General features: G+C 39.0%; 1 protein-coding gene across 3 annotated transcripts in view; it reads right to left on the bottom strand.

Annotated features, from left to right (window-relative positions):
• RALA (RAS like proto-oncogene A) overlaps positions 1-13602 on the bottom strand; it is a 75803-nt gene that overhangs the window by 56912 nt on the left and 5289 nt on the right. Inside the window, exon 2 of one of the 3 annotated variants that reach the window (XM_024115102.3) lies at positions 12883-13047. The exons of the other annotated variants lie outside the window; for them this stretch is intronic. The gene's annotated coding sequence lies outside the window, so the exon portion shown is untranslated. The remainder of the gene's footprint in view (positions 1-12882; positions 13048-13602) is intronic. 3 annotated transcript variants of the gene reach the window in all.

The raw sequence follows: 13602 nt of genomic DNA, 5'->3' as shown, positions 1-13602 counted from the left end.
CAGCGGCCATGGCTCACGGGCCCAGCCGCTCCGCGGCATGTGGGATCCTCCCGGACCGGGGCGCGAACCCAGTTCCCCTGCATCGGCAGGCGGACGCGCAACCGCTGCGCCACCAGGGAAGCCCGGTATTTTAATTTTTGAGTTGTATTCGACAAAGCTTTTTTTTTAAAATTTTATCAGCAAAATGAGGTTATTCGTCGACGAAGATTTTGAGTTCAGAATTTTATGTCTCACAAAAAATTGTTTTTTCTTGATAACGCAGCATCGTGATCAACTATTATCCTGTTCTCAGAGGCTATTATGAATTCAGGGCAGTTTTCCCTGGATTCAATAGCCCTAGAAGGTAGAACTCTGAACTCTCCTATTATCATTTTATAGTCTTTCTGCCTCTTCCCTTCCTTTCATAGTTGTCCCTCACTGATCACTACTGCCTGTGTGCCTTCAGAGCACCCCTTCAGCCCCCAAAATTGTTTGGAAGCAAACTACCAGGCTTACTGTAATTAGATATAAAGTAAGAGTTAAGCAGGTTCTGAAAGATTTACTACTCTCTTGAGCACCGGATGGATTAATAGCCTTTAGTGCTAAGACCTTACATTTCTACTTTGGATGTTCAAAGGTATGCTGTTGTGCTTGGGCTTTTTTCGATTTGTTTGTTTTTAAACTTTACTTCCTTATTCTTAATGGGTAGCCTTAAGTTTCCTCATCTTCTACCTCATAGGGTTGTGTTTGGATGATTAAATGGAAAAAATGAATCAAATTGCTTGGGTCAGGGCCTGGCCATGGAAGGAAATCTACAGATTCTAGTCGTTTCCTCCTCCCTCTTTAAGTGCATTTCATATTTCAAGCTGTAAAATCTGACCTCCAAATAAGTGAATGTTACTGCATTATTTTTAGAAGCTTGTGACCAAGATGGTTAGGGAACTAACTAAAGACATGAAGGATGTGTCTGAACAGGCAGACACTGACTGGGGAAGCTGGCAAGGGAGCTGTCTGACTGCCATCTTCAATTATTTGAAAAAAGGTATATGTAAAAATGACTATTCTTAATTCTGTCAACAGATGCACTGTTTAACAAGGGCTCAAAAACATATTTGTGCTTGCGTAAGTGGTTCTCCAGAGAAAACAGGAATAAAGAGAAGTCACAGGATAATAGACTTCAGTTCAAAACAAGGATGGAATTTTAATTTAAAACATCCAAAAATAACACAGATTTCCACACTATCACTACAAGCTTTTAAGCAACGGCTCGTGGCCAGGTAGTTTTGAGGGGATTTTTGTGAAAGGTGGAAGAATATATTAGCTGCCCTTTGAAGGCCCATTGTAACTCTATAAGAGACGATACATTTTATACACATAGTCCAAAACCAGAAGTTCTTGTTTCTGCATTTAATTTCACACTAAAAAATAAATCCTGAAGAACACTGGAAGAGTATGGAAGCAACCCAAGAGCCACGCAGTATCCAAAGTTCTTTGTTCAACTTAATTATACAATAGTACTTACATATCAGTTGTATCTGTCTACAAAGAGCTTAGATTAGAAACACTCCAGGTGATTAAAAGTATTTTCTTTTTTGAGCAGGAAAATCACAACTACATCAATAGCACCGTCACCATCACCATACACACTCGACGTCATGAAAAGGAACTGGGAACTAGCCTTACTTTTTAAAAAATCACTTCAAAGATGAATCATATAACATATGGACACTGACAGAGCTTGAGAATCCAAGTAAATGAAAGAAGAGAGGAAGGAAACTAATTATAAAAAAGGGTTTCAGCAATCTGCAGGAATGTAGGAACTCCAAGACAGTTGGCTATAACCCCCCCACTCACAGAGCTAAAGAAAACTACATGGAAGAAAGCTCAAGAGGAGTACAGAAAAATCGGCCAAATTACCAAGTTGTTATCATTGTTAATGTAGGTCCTCCCCTCACTTGCATGGGAGGTAGGAAGAGGTACCTGGAACATTTTAGCTTAAACCAAATATCACCTGAGTTTGTTTAGGTAAGAAAAGTGCTACTAAAGTAAAGGCTAATTTAGAGTTAAAATTAATCATAAAACAAATGTGATTTCCCCCCTAAAACTCCAGATATTAATTTCCTATTACTTTTGGTTTAATTTCATAAAAGTGGGCAAAAAATGACCCAGTGCCCCTAAAGAGGCATACATATGATTTGTCTGCCAAACTTCTTCTTCTAGTGGGAACCACCCTCTTCTACTGCATTACAACAGGAGTATAATCAGGGCCTGACTATAAAGCAGGACAAGAGACCCAGGCTGGCCAGAGTACTCTATGCCTTAAACTAGTGAGGAAGATTGGCTCTTTGATGAATCTGGAGATGAAAGTGGCCACCACACAAACAGTCTGCCAGTTTAAAAAAAGAAGCAGAGCTGGGGAAGGAGAGAAAGCCAGCACGTTTCTGTTTCACTTAAGGTAGCCTCAACTGGATTTCTGACTCTTACAATTGAAAGAACCCTAATACCTATAGGTTCTCTATTTGCTTCTTGTGCTTCAGAAAGGAAGAGCTTCTCACTGCTTAACTGCAGAATGAAGATGAAGGTGACTACACGGTCTTTAGTTAATTAGTCTTTAATTAACCTAGTACTTCAGTACTAGACATGTGAAAGAATTATGAACAGAATATTGAGCTTTTATTCCAACCCTCCAAAGAAGCCCCATATGGCAAATTAGAGAAATTAAGCAAAGCTCATGGTTAACATCACTACAAAAAAATAGCACTCTGAGAGAAAAATCTCTGCAAATCACACATCTCATTGACTTGTATCCAGAATACACAAAGAACTCTTATGACGCAATGAGAAGAAAAATAACCCAATTTTTAAAAGATGGGCAAAAGATTTCAGTAGACATTTCACCAGAGAAAACAAGTCAAAGACTTATTAATAAGCACGTGAAAAGATGCTCAACACTATTATTCATTAGAGAAAGACAAATTAAAACCACGAGATACTTATTTTTATCCACCAGAAGGGATATAAATTTTTTATTAAAAGACTCTAACAACTGCTGGTAAAGATGCAGAGAAATGAGAATCTCCAAACATTGCCATTGGGAATGCAAAATAATGTATAGCCACTTTGCAAAACACTTTGGCAGTTTCTTAAGAGATTACACATAAATCTACCATATAACCTGGAGATTTCACTCCATGATACTCATGAGATATGAAAACATACGTCCATGCAAAGACCTGCACATGAATGTTCATAACAGGATTATTCATAATAACCAAAAAGGGGAAGCAATCCAAATGTCCATCAATTGTAAAAGGAGAAGCAAAATGTGGTATATCCATGGAATGGAACACTGGGCTACTGTCCATCCATAAAAAGGAAAGAACTACTGACACATGCCACATGATAACCAAAAAATATTATGCTAAGTAAAAGAAACTCAAAAGGAATACATATTGTATATTTCTATTTATACATAATGTCCAGAAAAGAGAAACCTATAGAGACAGAATATAAACTAACGGCTGCCTGGGGATGGGAATGCGAATTAACTAAAAAGGGGAATAAGAGATTTTATACTGAAGTGATGAAAATGTTTTAAAACTGGGTTATGGTAATGATTTACACAAGTCAGTAAAGTTACTAAAAATCACTGTAAACCTAAAATGGGTGAATTTTATGATATGTAAATTATGCCTCAAAAAAGTTAATTAGAAAAAGTGAAATAAAAGAGACTAGAGAAGACATAATAAGCAAGCAGAAATTATGAACCTGGATTGGATCCTGGATTGGGGGAAAAAACAGCTAGGTGACAACTAACGAAATCTGAATTTGGACTAGATATTAAATGATATTATGAAACTACTGCTGATTTTCTTAGGTGTTACAACAGTATTATGGTTATACAGGAGAATGTCTTCATTCTCAGAAGATGTCAGCTCAAGTACACAGAGGTGACGTTTCATGTCTCCAACCTTCTTTCAAATAACTCAGAGAAATAAAAGCATCTGTACTTAGAAAGTTAAAGCAGGGACTTCCCTGGTGGTCCAGTGGTTAAGAATCCACCTTCCAATGCAGGGGAGGCGGGTTTCATCCCTGGTCTGGGAACTAAGATCCACATGCTGCGGGGAGCCCCGCGCGCTGCAACTAGAGAGCCCGCACGCCGCAACGAAGACCTGACGCAGCCAAAAATAAGTAAATAAACAATAAAAAAAAAAGAAAGATAAAGCAAACGTGGCAAAACAATAATTGGTAACTGGTGAATTTCGGGTTATTAATAACTACCGGCATTCAATATAATACTCTTTTTAACTTTTTTGTAGGTTTGAAACATTTCAAGGCAACAAGGACCTACTGTATAGCACAGGAAACTATAGTCAATGTCCTGGTATAAACCATAATGGAAAAATATATATATAAAAGTATGTATTGTATAACTGAGTCACTTTGCTGTACAGCAGAAATTAAAACAACATTGTAAATCAACTATACTTCAATTTTTAAAAAATGTTTCAAAACACAAAGTTAGGGGGAAAAGAGCACTTTTATTTTCTCAAAAATTTTTTAATTGAGGTAAATATTGGTTTACAACATAAGTTTCATGTGTACAACTTTATATTCCTACTTCTGTACCTACAATGTGCTCACCAAAAATTTACTTTTTATCTGTCACCATACAGTAGATCCCCTTTATCCATTTTGCCCCCCTCTGCCCCTTCCCCTCTGATAACTAATACTCTGTTCTCTGTATCTATGTATTTGTTTTTGTTTGGTTTCTTCATTTTTTCTTTTTATATTCCACATGAGTAAAATCAAATGGTATTTATCTTTCTCTGACTTAATTTCACTTAGCATTAATACCCTCAAGGTCCATGTTGTCACAAATGGCAAGATTTCATCTTTTTTATGGCTGAGTAGTATCCTGGTGTGCGCGTATGTGTGCGTGCGCGCGCGTGTGTGTGTGTATATATATATATATATATGTATGTATGTACACCACATCTTCTTTACCCACTCATCCGCTGATGGGTACTAAGGCTGTTTCCAAATCTTGACTCTCATAAATAAGGCCGTGATGAACACAGGGGTGCATATGTGTTTTCGAATCAGTGTTTTCACTTTCTTTGGATAAATACCCTGAAGTGCAATGGCTAGATCATAGGGTAGTTCTAGTCTAGACTTTTTAGGGAGCCTCCATACCGTTTCTCCACAGCGGCTGCGCCAACTTACGTTCCCACCCACAGTGCAGGAGGGCCCCTTTCTCCACACCTCGACAACACTTGTTGTTTCTTTGCCTTTTTGATAACAGCCATTCTAACGGGTGTGTGAGGTGATACCTAATTGTGGTTTTGATCTGCATTTCCCTAAAAATTGGTGACGCTGAACATCTTTACATGGAGCATTCTCATTTTAAAGTGTGACTAAATGTGAAAGGACTCACCAATGTAGCTCTCTGGACATTTCAGAAAGAGGCACAGAGTTGAGGGTTAAAGACTGTCATGTCTTTGGTCTATGACTGTTAATATACAGCAAATAATGGAGGGAAGAAACGAGAACTCAAAGTACGAAATAATTATGCACAGACTCGGCAAATTAGAGCTTTCTAAAAATGCTACTGCCAACTAATACTTTTTGAAGTAGTCATTTAAGACAAAGCAACATAGTTATTAGTTGGTGCAGAAATCTTTAGTTATCATAGCAGTGCCTGAGAAAGCATTTTTGAATGGAGGTCAATAAATTTTCCCAGCTGAAAGACCACCCATTCCCACCTATATTTCCTTGGCTGAGATGAAGATCAAATGAAATCATGTACACAAAAGTGCTAAATTTTGATTTAAAAAAATTTATTCATTTATACTTTGTACCTTCCTAGTAAGAATAGGAATAAAACATAGATTAAACCTAGAATCATATTTGGTTACTCTTGTCTATAATTGGATTTCCTCAATTTTGTAGTCAACACTGCATTAACAATTCTTCAAAGCACTGTCAGTGTTCATTATGAATAATTCTCTTTCACTACTCTAACTTGGGCATATTGTCTCACTACTTACTATGTCATAATTTGTTAACACTGTACTTTTGCTGTTGGTGGTGGGTTTTTTTGTTTTTGTTTTTACATATACATGTAACTATTCTTTTTCAAATTCTTTTCCCATTTAGGTTGTTACATAATATTGAGCAGAGTTCCCTGTGCTATACAGTAGGTTCTCAGTTGGTTATCCATTTTAAATACAGCTGTGTGTACATGTCAATCTCAAACCGCCCAACTATCCCTTTCCCCCAGCTAACTCTAACAGTGTACTTTTGCTGTTGTTGTTTTTGGCCGTGATCCTAGTTCCCCAACCAGGGATCGAACCCGTGCCCCCTGCAGTGGGAGTGTGGAGTCAACCACTGGACTACCAGGAAAATCCCTTTAATAGTGTACTTTTTTTTTTTTTAAATAAATTTATTTATTTTATTTTTGGCTGCGTTGGGTCTTCACTGCTGCACGCGGGCCTTCTCTAGTTATGGCGAACGGGGGCTACTCTTCATTGCAGTGCACAGGCTTCTCATCGTGGTGGCTTCTCTTGTTGCAGAGCATGGGCTCTAGGCGCGCGGGCTTCAGTAGTTGTGGCGTGTGGGCTCAGTAGTTGTGGCACACAGGCTTACGTTGCTCCACTGTAAGTGGTATCTTCCCGGACCAGGGCTCGAACCCATGTCCCCTTCATTGGCAAGTGGATTCTTAACCACTGCGCCACCAGGGAAGCCCAACAAGTGTACTTTTAACAATTTATAGTTTTAACAGCTTAAACTCATCAGACACACTAATGTAAAATAGGAATCTTGTTATGAATCCAAAGGAATGTTCACCTGGAAGTTCAAACAAAAAGTCACATTTACAGTTTTTACAATAAAGAAAACATTCTTGGAATTAGACCTTCAAATAAAATATCTAAGAAGAAAAAACGATATGCTAAGATGTACACAGGACAGTTTAGACAAAGTACTTTAGCAGATGGCAGAAGACAGAAATTATACCCACTCTGATAGCTATAATCAAAAAGAGGGACAATAACATACACCGGTGAGGATGTGGAGAAACTGTAAAATGATCGTGGGGATGTAAAATGGCACAAGTACCTCAGAAAACAGTTTGGCAGTTACTCAAAATGTTAAACATGGAGTTATCACGTGACCTAGTAATTTCACTCCTAGATATATACCCAAGAGGAATGAAAACACATGTCCATGCGAAAACATGTACATCAACGTTTATGGCAGCATTATCCAATATAAGCCAAAAAGTAGAAACATCCAAATGTCCATCAACTGACGAAAGGATAAACAAAATGTGATATATCCATTGAACGGAACATTATTCAGCCATGAGAAGGAATGAAGAACTGATACATGCTAGAACATGGATGAACCTTGAAGCATTATGTTAAATGAAAGAAGCCAGAAACAAAAGACCACATATTGTATGATCCATTTATGGTATCCAGGAATGAGGAGAATGGGCAAATCTCCACAGATGGGAAGTAGATTTGTAGCTGTCTGGGGCTGGGGGTGGAAGGAACCAGGAGTGATGGTTAATGAGCATGGGGTTTCTTTTGGGGGTAATGAAAACGTTCTCAAACTAGACAGAGGTGATGGTTGCACAACTCTGCGACTACACTAAGAACCACTGAATTAATACACTTTACAAGTAAATTTTATGGTATGTGAATTATATCTCAACAAATCCATCATCTTAAAAAAATCCAGCCTCCTCACCCGCCCCCCAAATAAGCAAAGGACATAAAAAGACAACTCACAGAATAAAAAATATAAATGACTAATGAATCTACAAAAAGTTCAAATAGTTGTAACCAAAAGAACATAAACTTTAACAAAACAAAACACAAAAATGAGAATGGGTTAATGATCTGGGCCAAAGCAAGGACAAAAAGAGATAGGCAGAGCAAATGATCAAGTTTTATTTTATTCTGAGGGATCAACAAAGCTACTAAAAGCCACAATCAGCAAATAAGAATCAATGAAGTAACAGACATAGAGAATTACCTTAGGTGTAGTGTACAGCCATATGAAATAGGAAGATCTTAGAGACTAAAAGGCTAGTGGGAAAGTTACCGATAATCCAAGCACTAAGAGACTATGTGGTTGGTGTCCAGAAACTTAAGACCTCGGGGGATAGGGATTTTCTGTCACACACAAAATGTCTTAGGGATAAAGATGAAGGAAGACAAAATGTCCTCAGACTAAAAAGGTGGGGGTAGGAGAAGTAAGGCAAAAAAGAGGCAACAGAACAGATCAGCCTCCTGCAAGCCCAGACATCAGGGTGGCAGCATGTAGCACAGGGTGAGACCTGAGGATCTTCAAGGCAGAAGAGTCCCCAACCACCACCCGCCAAAGACTGAACTGTGGGTCAAGACCCAGACAGAAAAAGGCAACATGGGTCCCAGGAAAAGTGGAGATGAACAACTGGCCACAGACCAAGAGTACTACCTGGTGAGTGAGAGCTCCTCAACCGAGAGACCTGCCAGCATTTTTGCGACAATGAAGATGGACTATAGCTTATAGACTGGGAGTTGTAGGGACTTCTGGGGAGGAGCTCCTTGGCATAAGGGACAAGAAATTAATACATATCATACCACCCAGCACTCCTGGGAAAGGAAATATTTAGAATGACTGAAACAGGAAACGGGATGTGGACTGGGAGCTCACAAAACGGACCTAGATAACCTTGAAATTGTAAGAATCTACAGAAAATATGCTACCTGAATTTTCTGGGTGAATTAGATGGCAGTGGGATGAAAATACTCTGCAGAACATGGGAGACTGAGCACTGGGGTGTGTCTGTAATCGCCGTGTGGAGGGAATGCGTGCAGGATGCTGGGCTACACCTGATTCCACACCAACATGTTCCGCCAGCCAGAGGACTAGATCTTTATATAAATGAATTCTGGAGAAAGAACTGCCTCAAGGCCAGATGGTCCCAGGCCCTACAAACTTGTCTAGAACTACCCCGTATCTGTGTACCACCGGCCACCCCATCGATAAACTCATCTAATTACAAGCCTGACTTGCTATGTGACCTACAGACACAAGGACTCAAGCCATAATCGCATCAATACAAGGTGAGCCTAATTCATCTGCAAAGCACAGAAACCACTTAAAGACTATGAAAGCCTAGAAGGAAATAGATTTTCACAGACCTAAGGCTGCTTTAGCCTAGAGGAGAAATGGAGGTCACCCCATGGCACCCACGACTGGCTGAGTAAAGATTACAATGAAGTTCAGGAGAGGCAGGAGCAAAATTCAGGAATCGTTGTATGAACTGGGAAACTATAGATCAATACCTTATCTTGATGATCATTATATCAATACTTTGCTGCTGCCCACTAGGAAATTCAACCTTCCTGCCTCTTACCGTATCTATCTCTTACAGAAATAGTGAAGGACTGCAGTCTTTGAAAGGTATTTCCCCAGTTAAATTAATATCTAGTACAATGTATATCCACAGAGAAGATAACACAATAAAACAATCAGCATCTCTATTAAAGATATTGTTATATCACTATTTAACATTGTTCTGGAGATAGTAATCCGTGCAATTAGATAAGACAAACACTTAGATGCAAAAACTCTGGAAAAGAAGAGGATAAAATCTCTATTTACAGGTAACATCACGGCATATCTGGGCACAAAGCTACTAAAAGCCACAATCAGCAAATAAGAATCAATGAAGTAACAGACACAGAGAATTACCTTAGGTGTAGTGTACAGCCATATGAAATAGGGAGATCTTAGAGACTAAAAGGCTAGTGGGAAAGTTACCGATAATCCAAGCACTAAGAGACTATGTGGTTGGTGTCCAGAAACTTAAGACCTCGGGGGATAGGGATTTTCTGTCACACACAAAATGTCTTAGGGATAAAGATGAAGGAAGACAAAATGTCCTCAGACTAAAAAGGTGGGGGTAGGAGAAGTAAGGCAAAAAAGAGGCAACAGAACAGATCAGCCTCCTGCAAGCCCAGACATCAGGGTGGCAGCATGTAGCACAGGGTGAGACCTGAGGATCTTCAAGGCAGAAGAGTCCCCAACCACCACCCGCCAAAGACTGAACTGTGGGTCAAGACCCAGACAGAAAAAGGCAACATGGGTCCCAGGAAAAGTGGAGATGAACAACTGGCCACAGACCAAGAGTACTACCTGGTGAGTGAGAGCTCCTCAACCGAGAGACCTGCCAGCATTTTTGCGACAATGAAGATGGACTATAGCTTATAGACTGGGAGTTGTAGGGACTTCTGGGGAGGAGCTCCTTGGCATAAGGGACAAGAAATTAATACATATCATACCACCCAGCACTCCTGGGAAAGGAAATATTTAGAATGACTGAAACAGGAAACGGGATGTGGACTGGGAGCTCACAAAACGGACCTAGATAACCTTGAAATTGTAAGAATCTACAGAAAATATGCTACCTGAATTTTCTGGGTGAATTAGATGGCAGTGGGATGAAAATACTCTGCAGAACATGGGAGACTGAGCACTGGGGTGTGTCTGTAATCGCCGTGTGGAGGGAATGCGTGCAGGATGCTGGGCTACACCTGATTCCACACCAACATGTTCCGCCAGCCAGAGGACTAGATCTTTATATAAATGAATTCTGGAGAAAGAACTGCCTCAAGGCCAGATGGTCCCAGGCCCTACAAACTTGTCTAGAACTACCCCGTATCTGTGTACCACCGGCCACCCCATCGATAAACTCATCTAATTACAAGCCTGACTTGCTATGTGACCTACAGACACAAGGACTCAAGCCATAATCGCATCAATACAAGGTGAGCCTAATTCATCTGCAAAGCACAGAAACCACTTAAAGACTATGAAAGCCTAGAAGGAAATAGATTTTCACAGACCTAAGGCTGCTTTAGCCTAGAGGAGAAATGGAGGTCACCCCATGGCACCCACGACTGGCTGAGTAAAGATTACAATGAAGTTCAGGAGAGGCAGGAGCAAAATTCAGGAATCGTTGTATGAACTGGGAAACTATAGATCAATACCTTATCTTGATGATCATTATATCAATACTTTGCTGCTGCCCACTAGGAAATTCAACCTTCCTGCCTCTTACCGTATCTATCTCTTACAGAAATAGTGAAGGACTGCAGTCTTTGAAAGGTATTTCCCCAGTTAAATTAATATCTAGTACAATGTATATCCACAGAGAAGATAACACAATAAAACAATCAGCATCTCTATTAAAGATATTGTTATATCACTATTTAACATTGTTCTGGAGATAGTAATCCGTGCAATTAGATAAGACAAACACTTAGATGCAAAAACTCTGGAAAAGAAGAGGATAAAATCTCTATTTACAGGTAACATCACGGCATATCTGGGCCACAGAGAAGCAATGATAAAAGTACTGAAATAATAAAAGTACTTAAACAATAATTCAGCAAGGGGGATATCCCTGGTGGTGCAGTGGTTAAGAGTCCGCCTGCCAATGCAGGGGACACGGGTTCGAGCCCTGGTCCGGGAAGATCTCACATGCCGCAGGGCAATTAAGCCCATGCACCACAACTACTGAGTCTGCGCTCTAGAGCCCGCGAGCCACAACTACTGAGCTCACGTGCCACAACTACTGAAGCCCACGTGCCTAGAGCTCTGCAACAAGAGAAGCCACTTCAGTGAGAAACCCACGCACCACAATGAAGAGTAGCCCCTGCTCAACACCACCACTAGAGAAAGCCCGTGCGCAGCAAAGAAGACTCAACGCAGCCAAAAATAAATAAATAAATAAATAAATTTTTAAAAAGGTAACAAAAAAATGCAGAAATTAGCAATATTCATATACATGAATAATAATCAGTTGGTAAATATAACTAATAAGAAAATTCTATTTATAATAGTAACAACAAAAGATAAAATACAAAATACATAGGAATAAACAAGAAATGTTCAAAACTTATAGGAAGTAAGTATAAACCATTCCGCAGAGACACAAAAGTAGATTTAAGAAAATGAAAAGACATCGCCTGTTCTAGATTAAGATGTTCCAACACCATCAAGAGATCAGTTCTAAGTTATATAGTAAGTTTAATGCGACCTCAATAAAAATAGTAGTGAGCTTTCTGATGGACTTGGACAAACTGATGCTAGAGTTCATGCGGAAAAATGAAACACGCAAGACTAGTACGGAAAACACTGAAGAAGAGGAGCAATAATGGGGAACTAGCCCTACCAGATATTAAATCATATACAAAGCCTCTTTGATTAAAACAGTGTAGTACTGGTACATGAGTAGTCAGACCACCCAAAAGTATAAAACATACCCAACTACATACAGAAATCTAGTATATGATAAAGGGGGCCAAGATTTTTTTTTAATTAAATGGTATCGGGACAACTAGACAGCCATGTGGAAAATATAAAATTAGACCCATTCACACCATATACAGAAATGTACTCCAAATGGATCAGAGGACTGAATGTGCTCTATATTATAAATGAAACTGTATTAGTACTAGAAGAAAGCATGGCTGAATTCCTCTATAACCTGCGGGAAGTGAAAGGCTCTCTATGATTAAAAATCCAGATGCAATACGTTTAAGATTAATATACTTGACTACACAGAAACAAACTTCTGCAAGTCAAAAAAACACACACCACAAGCAATGCCAAAAGATAACTGGGTAAAGTATTTGCAATATATGTCAAAGTTAAATGACTAATATTCTTAAATAGAAGGAACTTTTAAACTCTGAGGGGAAAAGACCAAAATTTATTTAGAAAGTGAGCAAATAACATGAACACTTTAAAAAATGTCCCTGAAACATATGAAAAAAATGTTCAATTCACTTGTGATAAGAGAAATACAAATTAAAACTAGGCTGAGATACAATTTCTCACCTCTTAGATTAGCAGAAATTCAGCAGCTTGACAACACGCTCTGCTGCTGCAGCTGTAGCACTCATGTACCACCGGTGGGAATTCAAAATAGTACAACCCCACAGGAAGAAAAATTTGGCAAATCTAACAAATCTTCTATATACATTTATCCTGAAGATATACTTCCTACAATACAAAGAAACAAAGATTTGCATTACAACACCACTAGTAATTGAAAAATATTGGGTATTACTTAAGTGTCCAAATACAGGAGAAATGGTTGAATAAACCGTGGAGTACTATGTAGTTAAAAATTAAAGTTACTCAATTTGTGTATTACTTTTTTCAAATAGTTACTAAATTGTCAGTACATAAAAACTTATTAAGTTGTTTGGACCTAAACTAATAAATTAAACCATTAGGTGTTTCTCCTGACCTAGGGATGCTGTGAAAAAATTACTGATATAATAAGGATGTCATGAACTGAGGAAGTTTGGGAACTACTGATAAAGTCCTGTGAAGACTTTTAAGAGGGCATGTGTACCTGGAGATATGCGGTTACTATAGACTGTGGTCAACAAAATTTACAATAGGCTAATAAAGGCACTGTCCGTAGTAGTAAGTGCTATGGTAGATTTTATGGCAGCTCGCAAGGGGAGCAACTAGCTCAGTCTTTTTTTTTTTTTTTTTTTTGCGGTACGCGGGCCTCTCACTGCTGTGGCCTCTCCCGCTGCGGAGCAC

The sequence above is a fragment of the Physeter macrocephalus genome, chromosome 5 (genome assembly GCF_002837175.3).
Source record: "Physeter macrocephalus isolate SW-GA chromosome 5, ASM283717v5, whole genome shotgun sequence".
In the NCBI taxonomy this organism is placed as follows: domain Eukaryota; kingdom Metazoa; phylum Chordata; class Mammalia; order Artiodactyla; family Physeteridae; genus Physeter; species Physeter macrocephalus.
The sequence above is the reverse complement of the archived record's forward strand: the minus strand, read 5'-3'. Positions and strand labels throughout refer to the sequence as shown.